Here is a 14,567-nt window from a genome sequence, read left to right as displayed (position 1 = left end):
GAGAGGACAGTGGGAAGGGTTTTGGGTTCTGTAATCCATCCTTCCTACAGTCTGTTGCCATCTACCATGACAAGGTCACATTGCTTCCCAGGTCTCCATTTCCGACTTGAATGAGCAGCAACACATTTTTCCAGCTTTTAAGGAAAATGGCAGTGCATTTTAGAGTTTGCCACCAAGGTATTATACAAACATCAGGCAGCATTTTAGGCAGACTGTATTTTTTTCAAATTGCTTTCAAACCTTTTAAAAGCCCCAGTGCAGGAACACTTTGTTTCAGAATGCCAGAACACCAGAAGGAAGCACTGGAAATGAACCTTCCAGCTTCCTGCTGAGGCCACGCCATCCCCTGCCCTTATAGTTTCCAGGAAGAAATTTTATCCATGGAGCAAAGAGATTGGGTGGCTGACCTGGTCCCTGCCTCCTTTCCCACAAAAGGGGAGGCTACCCGCTGGGAATCCGGGGGAGACTGGAAAGCACACGGGAGTCAGCGAGAGGCAGGTGTGGGCGCCCGCTGTCCCTCTGCCCTGCTGCAGCGTGGTGGTCACAAGGCAGCAGCACCCCTGGCAGCCACCCAGAAAGGCTCTGCCCCTCCCTGACAGACAGACCGCACTCCCCCTCCAGAGGCCTGGCCTGGGGTCTGCACCTGGGGAAGCGGTAGGAGCCACTACAGAAGCCAGTGAACCCCCAACAGTAAGGACTTTTTCATGTTTTGGTGTCCATTTGCTTAATTCCTGTCCCTATTTCTCAACTGATTCCAGAGAAGAGAGCGGTGGGTTTACTCCTAAGCTCCGACAGCTCCACCGCCACGAAGCCAGCAAGGCCTGTGGGCTGGACCTGCTTTGTCTTTTATTAGTTCTTTGTTCTTTCCTATCCTTACAAGTTTTTTTTTTTTTTTTTTTGGTCTTTTTAATTTCTTTTCGTTTTATTTGAAAGGTGGAAAGGTAGAGATCTTTCACCCCCCACAGGCCTACAACAGCCAGAGCAGGACTGGGGCAAAGCCAAGAGCTCAGAGCTCAGTCTAGTTTCCCACGTGGGTAATAGGGACCCTCGTATCTGTGCCATTGCCTTCTCTCTCCCATTAACAGGCACGCATAACAGACAGCTAAATGTTTGGGGAGTGGCTGGGACTTGAACCAAGCATTCTAGTATGAAATACAGATATCTTAAGCAGCACCTTTTTATATTTACTTATTTATTTATTTTTATTTTAAGATTGATTTGTGGGCCTGATACAGTAGCCTAGCAGCTAAAAGTCCTCACCTTGCATGCTCTGGGGTCTCCTATGGGCGCTGGTTCATGTTCCAGCAGCCCCACTTCCCATCCAGCTCTCTGCTTCTGTCCTGGAAAAGCAGTCAAGGACGGCCCAAAGCCTTGGGTCCCTGCACCCATGTGGGAGACCTGGAAGAGGCTCATTGCTCCTGACTTCGGTTCGGCTGAGCTCTGGCTGTTGTGGCTACTTGGAGGGTAAACTAGTGGACAGAAAATTTTCCTCTCTGTCTCTCCTCCTCTTTGTATATCTGACTTTCCAATAAATCTTTTTTTAAAAAAAGATTTATTTCTTTGTTTGCTTGATAGGCAGAGTTACGGGGTGGGGGATGGGCAGAGACAGAGAAAGAGATTTTGCAGTTACTGGTTCCCTTCCCAAATGGCCAGAAGCACTGGGACTGGGCCAGGCCAAAGCCACAAGCCAGTAGTTTCTTCAAGGGGTCCCACATGGGTGGCAGGTGCTCAGGAATTTGGGTCATCTTCTGCTGGCAGAGTCAGCAATGTGAGAGTGGGTGGGAGCATGAACCAGGGCACGGGGAGACCACGGGGGTGTGCTCAGCACTCAGTCCAGTGACACTCAGGCCGAGCTTATAGTCAGGGAGAGAAAGTTAGAGGGCCAGTGTGGGGACTGTCCCCTTCGAGGTCACATTTAGGGACTGCAGCAAGGCTGCTAGCCCGACTTGGAGGAGAAGTCCATCTTTCTCCTCCCAGGTCTGTGGAGTTAAAGGCGCAGAGGCCACAGGTGCATGGCAGGCCTCGCAGGCCGCTGCTCTGGTGAACAGGAACAGCCTGGAGCATGGGGTTGGCCGCCCCCAGGGCCGTCCTGCACTGCAGAAACAGCTGTTCAAAGCAAGCCTTTTTCTCAAGGAGGTTATGCCATTACCAAAGGCAGTGTTCTTTGGCTCTCCGAGTCTTCTGTTCTTTCAAATTTTCTATTCCTGAAGGACCAGCAACCCACTTTTGATGCTCACCTTATCTCAAAGAACAGGACAGAACAGCAGAAGGGCACACTATAAATAGGAATTAGGTAGTTGTCTTCTTTTCAATCAGTGTTGTGAGGAGACAAAAGGCCGTAGCTCAGGCTGCCTTGCCCTGAAAGTACCTTAACAGCACTTGTTTCTATTAATTCAGTTAAAAAAAATTTACTTCTATTTGAAAGGCAAATAGAAGAAGAAGAGAGAGAAAGATCTTCATCCACTGATTCACTCCCCAAATGGCTGCAACAGTCAGAGCTGAGCTGATCTGAAGCCAGGAGCCAGGAGCCTCTTTAGACCTCTCACAGGGGTGCAGGGTTCCCAGGGCCTTGGTCATTCTCTCTTGCTTTCCCAGGCCACAGATGGGGAACTGGATCAGAAGTGGATCAGCCAGAACATGAATCACTGCCCATATGGAGGCCTTCCACCTGGAAGATTAGTGTGTCACGCCACCATGCTGGCCCCTGATCCCATTTTTGCCTTAGAAACAGACTGATACTTTTCTTGTATTATCCTATAGTAATAAATATTCTTGGTTTACATACTTTTGCCTCTTGCATTTTAGCATGTTTGGTTTGTGCATTATTTCGTACAATATTGTCCTCTTCCCTCACTTCCTTCAATCACCCCTTGTTTGGTTTTCATGATTTCATTCTCTTTTGGAAACTTCTAGAGTCAGAGCAGCTTAGTGTAATAAGCACTTAATAAAATCTTTCAGAAATACGATTTGACCTGAAAAGCACAGAGGAAGCTGCTTTACTTCTGCCGTGTGGCCTGAGTGTGCCTGGAGGAGAACCGAGCAGGTGTCAGCACGGAGTGGCTCAAACTCAGTCCACAAGACTGGAACAGGGCCCTGAGCTCACTGACCAAGCGCCTTTCCCCTCCCCTGGGATGCCTCAGGGCGAGATTCCTGTCGGTTCTATAGGCGATCATTCTAATGCGTGAGACTAAGGATTTTTCACAGAGTGGTGTTGGCGACAAAGGCATCAAAATACTCCACCCCAAAATCTGCCTCTTTGGCACAAGCAGTATTTTGAGCAGAAGGAATTGAGGAGGAGGAGGAGAAAAAAAACATCCTCATCTCTGCCCTTATTGAATAAAAACAGGGCAGAAATTTCCCTTTATGAAGGCATCCCCTGCTCACCTCCTGCACCAGCTGGAGACAGATAGGGCACCAGGTGAGTCTGCATAAGCAAATCTTAGTAAATAACCCATTTCTACTCTTCCCTCCCGCCCCACCATATTTTGTTTTCTACAAATTACCACCCTTAGAAGCCCTGTGGTGCAGTGAGTTAAGCCTTCGCCTGAACTGTTAACATCCCATATGGACACTGATTTGAGGTTCTGCTGCTCCACTTCTGCTCCAGCTCCCTGCTAATGCACCTAGGAGAGCACTGGAAGATGGCCCAAGTGTTTGGGTGGGCCCCAGCCACCCACATGGGAGACCAGGAAGAAACTCAAAACTCCCAGCTTCAGCCTGGCTCAGCTAAAAAAATGGCCATCGTGGCCATTTGAGGAGTGAACCAATGCATGCAAGTTCTCTCTCTCTCTCTCTCTCTCTCTCTCTCTCTCTCTCTCTCTCTCTCTCTCTCGGCCCCAGCACTGTGTCTCAATGGCTAAATCCTCACTTTGCAAGCACCAGGACCTCATATTAGCGCTGGTTCCTGTCCTGGCTGCTCCACTTCCCATCTAGCCTCCTGCTTGTGACCTGGGTAAATAGTGGAAGATGCCCCAAAACCTTGGGACCCTGCAGCCATGTGGGAGCCTGGAGGGGGCTCCTGGCTCCTGCCTCCTGGCTCCTGCCTCCTGGCTTTGGATCAACTCAACTTTGGCCATTGTGGCCACTTGGGGAGTGAATCAGTGGATGGAAGATCTTTCTCTTTCTCCTTCTCTCCATAAAAGCTGATCTGCCTTTCCGATAAAAATAAATAAATCTTTTTTTTTTTAAAGATTTATTTTTATTATTTTTTTTTTATTGGAAAGGCGGATATACAGAGAGGAGAGACAGAGAGGAAGATCTTCCACCCGATGATTCACTCCCCAAGTGAGCGCAACGGGCCGATACTATGCCGATCCGAAGCCAGGAGCCTCTTCCGGGTCTCCCACGCGGGTGCAGGGTCCCAAAGCTTTGGGCCGTCCTTGACTGCTTTCCCAGGCCACAGGCAGGGAGCTGGAAGGGAAGCGGGGCTGCCGGGATTAGAACCGGCGCCCATATGGGATCCCGGGCGTGCAAGGCGAGGACCTTTAACCACTTGCGCCACCGCGCCGGGCCCAATAAATCTTTTTTTAAAGGTAAATCTCTCTCGCTCTCTCTAATTCTTTCAAGCAGAATAAAAAATCTAAAAAATATATAAGAAACTTCAAATCTCTCTCCTTTGTCTAGCCCCTTCTCCATAATTTATTGCCCTTTGTTAAAATGGTACATGAACCCCGATGTCTAACCGCTCCTTTGCGTTTGCATGTCTTCTCTGTGCAGTCTCCATGCATGTAAGATTTAAAATATAGTGTGTTTGCCTTTGTTCCTGCTCATCTCTCTCTTGGCAGTTAAATTTGCAGACGCCAGGAACAGAACATAAGCGGGTTTAAAGGAAAGTTTCTCCTACCTGATATTTTTCTAAAGCGAGAACATTTTAGGCTATGGCAAATGGTCCCTTTCTCCTACTTTCCTGCTGAGGGCTCCTACTTTCTCCTCCCTGTCACTGTCACTGAGGTGTGCTGCTCCTGAGGAAGTGCAGGGATAGCCAGCTTCTGTTTATTCAAATACTCATTGTGCTCGGGTTAGATGCCTGAGCAGAGCCTCCCCTGCCTGCCATCTCTAAATCCCAGAGCAAAGTTCTGTACTTAGCAATATCTGTGGAATTAGTTCATTTACCAAGGCCCGCGTGGCAGTGGTGTGACTTGAGGCCCCGGAGAGCTTGCTGATTGCGAGGTAAAAGGAGTGAGTTCCTGATGGGTTAGACGAGGCTGAGTAAACACCTGGAAGCATTGGTGCCTGTGTAATTTCTCTGCTCCTCACCTGTTCATTTATTTCAGTTTACAGTCAGAATTCTATTCTTGATTTTTAAAAAAATTTTGAAGGGGTTTGAGTTCTACATTAAGCACAATAGAATGCAAAGAGCTTAAATGGAATAGTTGGATGAGTTTTGACAGACTGACTTTTAGTGTTAGAATGTCAGTCAATCCCGCTTAATTGCATTTACCTATTTATTCAAAGACGCCCATCCCTAGACATAGGAAATGTCAACTTTGTGATAAACTGACAGCTAGCAAAGCAGGTCACGATTTGTGCCTTGTGCCAGCTCTCATGGCATGTTCTTTGTTCGTGTTACTGGTATTGTCTTAACGTATGAATTTTCTGGAATTGACTTAAGGCAATTACCTACGGTATTTTTATGCCTGACTAAAAAGTAAATGTCACAAACATTTGCTGTGTCGGGCAGCTCAGTTCAGCCATCAGTGGGATTGTGAGAGAGAATGTGAGTGTGTGCGTCCCCTCCTACTCTAGGTTGGATAGGTTATGCAGCCTTTTATAAAAAATAAAAACCTAAGGCATAGGATGGCTTTCCTCAGATATTTAATGGAGTTTCCTGCAGAAGTGACCCCAATTTGTGTTACTTAAAGGGGTAACTGGCTTACTTTTTCTCATCCACCTGCCCATAGTTTGACAAAATTCTACTGCAGATTAACTCTATGCCAGGTGTTGTATTTGGTGCTAAGTGGTCAGCATTGACCGGAAGCAACAGGGAATCTACCATTTTGAAGCTTGGATTGGAATGTTGGTCAGATACAACATTCCCAGCCTGGAGAGAAGGGATCCAGCAAGAGGAGGAGTTCAGAGAGCGCATTGTAGGTCCCAAAGCAAGAAGCAGCTCAGCAAGTGGAATGGGAAGCAAGAGAGGCAGCCTGGCTGGAGGGCTCCGGGGGAGAGGAGGTGGTGCCAGACTTGACAGGTGGACGGGGGTGTATGAGAGATGGCGAGGAAGTGTAGATGCAGGAGCAGCTGGTGGAAATTCAGCTGTGATGGATTTCAACTTAATATAGAACAGAACTATTTCACAGGAAGAATGAGAACTTTGGGCCATAGTGTGTTCCTTATCCCAAACAGGCTGTAAGTAGACGCTGGAGCACCTTCAGATGTCTGGAAGCAGATACCTAATGCACAGACTAGGTCGGACACTGATGGTCCTCACGCCGCAGGCCCTACAAGTCCCTGAAAGTCTCTGGCCACGCAGTGATGGTGACAGAGGTGAGGTGGTTTCCTGGGATTTAATGGAGAAGGGCTCTGCCCTGAGCACCCCACGGTGAGAAACAAATCTGTTTCCTGACCTGGCTGTGATAGGATCACAGAAGGGATGTATTTTGGTTAAAAATCCAGATGCTTTGATCCCACTGCTGAGGATCCTAATGGAGGAGGTCTGGGATGGAAAGTTGGCATTTGCATGTTTAAATGAAACATCTTATAAAAGCTAACTTGAAAACATTTGCAGGAAGTGATAAGAGACTTTATGGTATCATAGTGTTGAAGGATTTCATGTGTCAGAGAAACAAAGGTCATGAAAGGGAAAAGGGGAATGTTTATGTAGAATTTACAGATATATGCATGATCCAAAATATTGGGAACAAATTAAAAAAAACTATCTGGAAGAAGAAATATAACTTATTAGCCAAAGAAATGGTTGGATTGGTATTCATGATATGCACATGCTGCAAGAGGGGAGGGACCCAGCCAGGGAAGGTCATGGAAAAGGTGGCCCCCAGGGTTGCTAAGCTATCCAGGCTGTCACACTCTCAAGAAGGGTACAGATTCAAACCATTCTTCAGTGAGACACTATTTCCCATCCTTCAGACCAGCCAAAGTGCACACCTAGCAATCCCAGACAAAACTCAAAAAGTGTTCATGGGAAAGTAAATCAGCATAGTGACTCTGAAAAGCAAGGTTGTTACGTGGCAGAAGAACGACGCCTGCCACGTCCCCTTTCAGTTGGACTGTTAAGGGTACAGTCTAGGGAAGTGATTGCCCTTGTCTCGAAGGGGACCCTAAAAAGAAGCTTATTACGGCCTGGCAACTGGAAATGGCCAGACTGCCTAACAGTGAGCGCAGGGTATCCCGCAGCATTTTAAGTCAATGAGTTAGAACTACTGCTGTCATCCCATGCAAATCCTGACAAAATGCTCTCTCGAAGTTGCCTGCAGGAAGATGTGCAGGGTAGGGTGTCACTGGCATACAATTTGCAAGCTTGCTAAATAATGCTGTATAGTGTTAATGAATAAGCACCTAGCATAACTAGAAAAATCTGAGCTGGAAATAAAAGCCCCGTGAGTTAACGATTGTTTCAAGGAGGGAGAGATGAGCATGAGACCAGGAAAAGGCACACAGAATCTCTGGTATTCACTAGGTAGGTAGTCACTGTTCCTTAATTTGAAATACTTTGCAGTAAAACAAGCAAGAAGGTGAAAAACCCCAGTGATCTCTGAGAGATCTTGTTAAAATGCTGATTCTATGTTACTAGGTCTATTTTACAGGCTGAGAGCCTGTATGTATGTATGTGTGTGTGTATTTACTCGAAAGGCAGAGTAACAAGGAGAGAGGGAGAGAGATCTTCCATCTGAAGCTTCCCTCCCGGATCGGCCACAACGATTGGGTGTTGGTATCTTTGACCAACTCATGTCCAGGGATTACACTAAGGGGTGAGGGTCAGAGTGACTGGTGCTCTCTTAGGTTCTGGCCATCCAGGGACCATACAGAGACACCTGTTGCTTCTAGGTCTGGGTGCGGTGGGCGGCAGATCTTGCGAATCTGGAAACTGCACACCTGTGATGGGCGGGTGTTTCTGCAAAGAAGCACGTCTGCGGGCAGGTGGTTTGGGGAGGTGTGCAGCAGTCTGTGGCACCTGCTGATTCCATCCAGGCATCCTGTTTCTGTCTAGCACTGTTTGGCTCATGCATTTATAGATCCCATGCAGAGCCGTGCTTCCCAAACCAAATTATACCCTGGGCTGGAAATCCCACAAGTCTTGTCCTTGCGAGCAAGGAGAAGCCAAGGTCGTTGAAGAATTGGGAAGGGAGGGAGCAGGTGTACAGACAGGACACTTGGCAGCAGTCACTGTCTGGGCAGCATTGCCCAGGTTTCTGGATGGTGGGTCTTGAGCTGAGCAGAGTGTAACAGACCTGTCCCCCACTCCCTGGCTCCTGTCATGGGCTGCTGTTCCAAAGACTGCAGGAACAGCTTACAAAGAGGATACAAATTGCCAGGTTTGCTGCCTGCGGGTGTGCTTGGCTCGCACGGTGTTTTTATTCCTATGAAATCCTTGCAGTTCTCTTCTCCTACCACATCACGAACTCTGGGCAATCTGGGACCAAGCATTCCAGTACCCGGGCCTCACGGGTGTTCAGTAATGCGTCTTGAATAAGGAAAAGGATTTTGACTCAGAGAGGCTTTCTGTTGTAACTTTTCATTTTGAGATCAGTGTAGACTCCTGTACAGTTACGGGAGATGACACTGGCAGAGCTCTTGTACCCTTGACCGAGTTTTCCCCCATGACAGCACTTCACATTACTTTCATGCAGTGTCACAGCCATGAAGTAGCTGTGCACTCAAATGAGTCAGTAATGGTGAAAATGGCATCAGATGTAACCTGAAGGTATGTCTGAGGATGGGTGCTGGTCGGGGATGGGTGGAGGGGAGAAGGCAGAAGCAAGGAGCTTGTTTCCCAGTTCAGCAAAGGAGAGCCAAGGTCAGTGTTCATCCAAGATTCACTTGGTCAGCACAGGCCTATTGCGTGGCCTGTCACACCAGGCACTCTGAAACACACATTGGGGGCGTTTGATGACCAAGATGGACCAAGTCCCTGACTGAGTAACTGGCATTTTTTTAGTGACTGCCATGTGCCAGTTGTCACACTAAATACTTTATGATCTCTTTTCATCTTCCCATGGAGAAAGACATTAGCTTGATGCCGGACCCTAGTTACAAACTCGGAACCAGGTTCAGACAGAGATGACATGCCCAAGGTCACTGCAGGGCGTGTGACAGAGCTGGGATTCAAATCTAAGACTGTCTGACCACCTAGTGATAGGTGGGTTGTGCTAGGGGACAGTCAACCCATGAGCCTTGTCCAAGGAGCACTGGCGCTCCAGAATATAGTAGGGTACAGGAGCTGCTCAAGTAATCAAGGGGTTCTGGTTTCCTGGGCCCCTTCACCTTTGAAAGCTTCACCTGTGCTTGCTACTTCCTCGTGTATTTAACAGAAGACAGAACTTTCTTGTTCTGTTGGAGATGACTGTGTGATGGCATCTCTGCTTTCCCCATCTCTTGACTTGCGTTTGGAAGGAGACAACTGGTCCCTTCTGTGCAATGAGTTATTCTGGTACCTGTTGTTAGGAGGCCCTGGGCTCCCTCCAAGCTGGAACCTAGCCTGGCATGTTTTTTTAGCTTCTCTGTTCCTCGAGAGGGGGAACTACTTCCATTTGACTCTTACTGTCTGCCTGAGGACCTGATGCATTGCCCCACAGTCCTGGTACTGCACTGTCTGTTGCTTCACACAAATGCTACCCCAGAGAGAGCCCCTGTCCTTGCTGTTGGCCCTCCCCTTGAAGGTGTGATGCTGGGGTCTGGAGCAGTTCTGAGGATAGGTCGGGGCATCCCTGTGTCAATTGAGTGGGCGGGGTGCTGCCTCCCAAGCCCCCATGCCTTTACCCCCAGAACCATCCGGGCTTCCTCAGCCAGTGGCAACCACGCCTCACTCTCTAGAGCACATTGTTGGCCTTCCCGGCAGGCCGGCTCTTCCAAGGTCCGGCTTCTCCAGGTGCCGTTTTGCTGTCAATCCCAGGCCGGATGTGAAGATGCAGAGCGGATCAAGCATCCTCAGCGTGTCATTTGCTAAAACAGAAGGGTTTCTGTTTAGAGCCTGGGCCATACTATCTGCGGGGAACTGGAAGCGCCCTGGGTCTCCTGCATTGGGCTCTCCCCTCCCCCGGCAGCATTCAGCCCTCCCCTCCCCCGGCAGATGGCAACAGGATGCCCTGTCTTCACTAGGTGAGAATCACCACGCTAAGCCAGCCCTTGGCAGGGACAGGGCGTGGTCATGAGCTGTGTTGCTGCCCTCAGCCCTGCCCTGGGCAGCCTGCAGCTCAGTTCCAGGGGTCCATCTTGTCTGCTGTGTGTACACTGAGAGCCTGGAAAGGGGATGGGGGAGAAGGTGTCTTATTTTAAACTCCTAAAAAGCTGAGTAATCATCACAGGTGCCGCTCACAGGCAGAGGTGTTGTCAGGAGAACCTGGTCAGTTCCTGATGACTTGCTTGCTTTTTAAAGGTTTATGCGTATTTGAAAGGCAGAATTACAGAGAGAAGGAGAGGCAGAGAAAGATCTCTTATCTGTGGTTTACTCCCCAAATGGCCGCAATGGCCAGAGCTGTGTCAGTCCAAAGCCGGGAGATCTTCCAGATCTCCCGCATGTGTTCAAGGACCCAAGGATTTTGAACCATGCTCTACTGCTTTCCAGGTTATAGGCAGGGAGCTTGATGAGAGGTGGTTTAGCCAGGACTTGAACCAGTGCCCATATGGGATGCCAGTGCCGTAGGTGGAAGATTAGCATGCTATGCCATGACCAGCCTGTTATATACTCTTTATAACCATGTTAGCCAGGGGATATTTTCAGCCACATTTTTTAGATCTGGGAACTAATGTTGAGAGAAGCCACAACCTCCCACCTCCCCATCTGTGGTTGAAGCTCCCACTCAAGACCTCCAGAGCCCCTCATGCCCGCAGTGGGAGCCCTAGGTCTACACCTCCTTATGAAAGTGCCGCAGGATGGGTTGCAGCCCAGGCGGACCCAAATTGCCTGAGTGATCTCTGAAGCGTCTGTCTGAGGACCTCCTGCCTCAGGATACCCCCTTCTACCCCCTCCCTCCCCACCTGCTGCTTAGAATCATAAAAGGGTTGGGGAATGGCAGGGGAAGCCTGTGCTGTTTTGAAGCTGCTAAGTGGCCTGGTCTAATGGGCCCTGTGGCAGACGGTGACGTCTGCTGTGGAGTGTCTGTGCTGGCATGGGTAGGACTTGCGAGCGGGGGTCCCTGTGACTGCAGTGCAGGGAACAGGGGTCGGCCCACTTTGAGGAGCCAGTGAGCAGTCTGGGCTCTGGGGACCCTGTGGACTTCTCCCAGAACTACACAGCTCTGCTGCAGTGACACAAAAGCAGTGGTGGATAGTCTGAAAGCAACGAAGCCGGGCGTGGCTGGCTTCCAGTAAAGCTGTTTTCCAAGCCAGGCTGTGGGGGCAGGAGCAAGCGTTTGACAGAGCAGAGCAGACACCCGGGTCCCAAGTTAGAGTGGCCTGGTTTGATTCCTGGTCTGCTGGTTCCTGATGTGAGCTTCCTACTGACGCAGATCAGGGCTGGCCGGAAATGGGGGGAGGAAAGGGGCTGGCGATGAGGGCTCACGTCATTGGGTTCCTGCCACCCATGTAGAACACCAAATTTGGTTCCTAGCTGCTGGCGTTGGCCCAGCCCAGTCAACCCTCCAATGGGATCTCTCTCTCGGTCAGCTGCTTTAAGCCAAGTCTACTAGCTCCTTATAGACACTTACCCAGGTCCACCAGCCCTCTTTCCATGGAAGTATTTCTTCCATTACTTTCTGTTACTTCTGGAAAGCTGTGCTGGTTAAGATAAAATTCCCCATCGTGGTAGCTAAACCCTGACTCACAGTGCTTTAAAACAGTGAAGGCCACTTCACACGCCTGGCCTAGCCCCGTGAGGGTATTCCTGCTTGGAATCTCCTGTGTGGCCTTTGAGAGGGAGGTGCCTTCTTGTGTCACGTTGTCCCCTCTCCAACCATTGGATGGAGAAAGAAACACACACTGATTGATCATTCATGGGGCATATTACGAGCTGGGTCTGCAAGAGGCACCCATCGTTTCCACCCAGATCTCACTGGCCTGAACTCTTAGGATTTGGGTTCTAGACACACAGGGATTTTCTTTTTTCCCCTTTCTTAGCCCATCATTCTCTGAGTCTCTATTCCCTTCCATCTTTCCTTGAAAGCCATCCAGTTCTCTCCCAGGCTCTCCTCTGCCTTGTGAAAAATCTTGCCAAGGTCAGCCAGTAGGAGCTAGCATGCTACTTTGTTCTGATTCTTTCTAGATATTTTCCCTGGAACTGGAGGCTCAGGGTGTACATGATCTGCCTTCTGAATTATGGCAGGTGTTAATTTGTACCACACGTTCTGCTGCTGAGTTGCATAGAGCCTCATTGTGGTTGTAGCCTTTGAAATCAGTTTCCTTCCTGGCTGCTGGCTGTCCACTAAGGATGTGCCACGTAGTGGAGGTTGTTGCCATGGCGGCATACCACCGCAAAGATCCTGCCTGGTAGGAGTTCGGGGAAGACAGGTAAACACAGCTAAATGCTTATATCGTATCATAGGGCAGATGCTCCTGGTGGCATGATCTTCTGTGTGGATCATTCAGAGATCCAAGCTTCTCCCATTTTGAAGCTCCACCTTCCTGCATGTCCTTTCCATCCCCTTGCCTTTCTGAGGCCATTGCCTGGAATTGGGAGGCCTCCTTCCTGCCTGCCGGCCTTGGCACCCCGCAAAAGGGGCCTTGGACGTGCTGTCCAGGAGCAAGCCCAAGAGGCAAGGACAGGTCTGCGTCTATGCTTAAAAGTGTCTGCCACCCGGACTCAGGGAATGAAGCCCAGTGGTTCCTCAGGGAGGACAGCGACAGGCAGCCTGCCTGGGGGTTCACAGGGTGCCGGCAGGCATCAGCTAATCACAGCCAGAGAAGTGCAAGTACTTAATAACATTCATGCACCAGACATTTCCTGTGCGCCCACTCTGTGCCAGACAGCCAACAGAGGCTGGGCACTGGGAGGAGGACATAAGCCCTCTCTGAGGATTCCCTCTGTTCCCAACCCTTGTGCTGGGTGCACAGGGCAGCTGTGAGCACCCCCGAGCCTGGAGACCAGATCCTTAGGGTTCCCCCTCGTTCCCTGCACTTTGTCGTGAAGCAGATTGAAGAGCACAGCCATTCCCTTCCGAGCTGCCTCGCTTTCAGGGGCATTCTTTTCCTTCTCCGAGGTGTCCGGGAGGGGTGACGGGCTGGTGCATACTGGAGGGTTGTCATCTCTGTGGTGTTTGTTTCTGTCTGTTGACAAAGTTAGGGAGCTGGCCCGATGTCATAGAACTGCTTGGATGCTGCGGGCAGTGCAGGGACTGACCCATTATCCCACAAAACCTGCTCTTTTCAAGTTACAGGCCGTTGGTGTTGGAAGTGGCTACTGCTGCCTCCACTGCCACCTATTTTATGGTGGGCCTGGCTGCATGTGCAGCAGAGGGTTGAGATCGGGGCAGACGGAGTGTCCAGCCTACAGCCCCCTGGGCTTCAGCCAGGTGTCAGATCTCAATCCCAAAGTGTGGACATTCTCTCTGTAACCCTGGACCACCAGGAAGGATCTTGGAACTGATACATAGAACAGTGAGAGTATTCTCCAAATACTTTCCCCAAAAGTGGGCATAGAACATGGATTTAACCCAGGCTGGAACAGATGGTGGGGAGAAGTTTCTTAATCTCTTCCTGTGATTTTTTTTTTTTCAAATAGTCAAATCATTCAGGGCAGGAAGGTAGTCTGGCTAACGTTCCTGAATCCCCTTCCACCCGGTGCTCATTGCTTCCCCACGCATCTCCAGTGAAGACAGTGAGGACCACAAAAGGTTAAATTTCTCAGATAAGATTAATTCGGCCATCTCCGTGAAATGGTGGAGGCAGAATAGCATTAGACTCTCTAATCTCATTTCTCTCGCGCTGTCTTCCTTGGAGCCTATCAGACAGTGTCCTGGCTGAGAGTCAGGCCCGTGGGTCCCAGGCAGCAGCCTCCGCCTGGCTCTAGCTCTGCCGAGAGGGCCCGTCCTTTGGAAAATGTAGCCTACCTTGTAAGGAAGGATGAAAAGGTACCAAGTGCGCCTTGCTTTGCATGTTGGAATATGTGGAAGCTGTCATTTTCCGTGTTGCCTTAGAGTGGTTTGCATGACCTGTTAGAACCAAACTTAATGTGACTGTTTGTATTTTGCCAATCTCAGATCTCTGTCGGTTTCCAGAGTTACTGCCTGGGGTCCTAAATATGCTAATTAGTCGGGAAGATCTGAGCCTTTTGAGTGTATAACTGTGCATTCGAGATGCAAATGCAGTGACAATTTTGTCCTTGTTCTAATTGCTCCTTGACACTGCCTGTGATTTTCCTGAACTGTTTTAAGCCTCTGGGGTGTCTCGGTGAGGGGTGGGGGATGGCTATTAACTGCTGTCTGTGAAGAGCTAAATATTGTAGGTTTTTAGGTATT

General features: G+C 49.5%; 1 protein-coding gene across 1 annotated transcript in view; it reads left to right on the top strand.

The window, feature by feature from the left end:
- GARNL3 (GTPase activating Rap/RanGAP domain like 3) overlaps positions 1-14,567 on the top strand; it is a 138,890-nt gene that overhangs the window by 20,116 nt on the left and 104,207 nt on the right. The gene's annotated exons all lie outside the window — the stretch shown is intronic.

Source organism: Ochotona curzoniae, unplaced genomic scaffold (assembly GCF_017591425.1).
Source record: "Ochotona curzoniae isolate NIBS_2020 unplaced genomic scaffold, NIBS_Ocur_1.0 scaffold_3208, whole genome shotgun sequence".
NCBI lineage: Eukaryota > Metazoa > Chordata > Mammalia > Lagomorpha > Ochotonidae > Ochotona > Ochotona curzoniae.
This window is presented reverse-complemented; position numbering and strand designations above follow the sequence as displayed.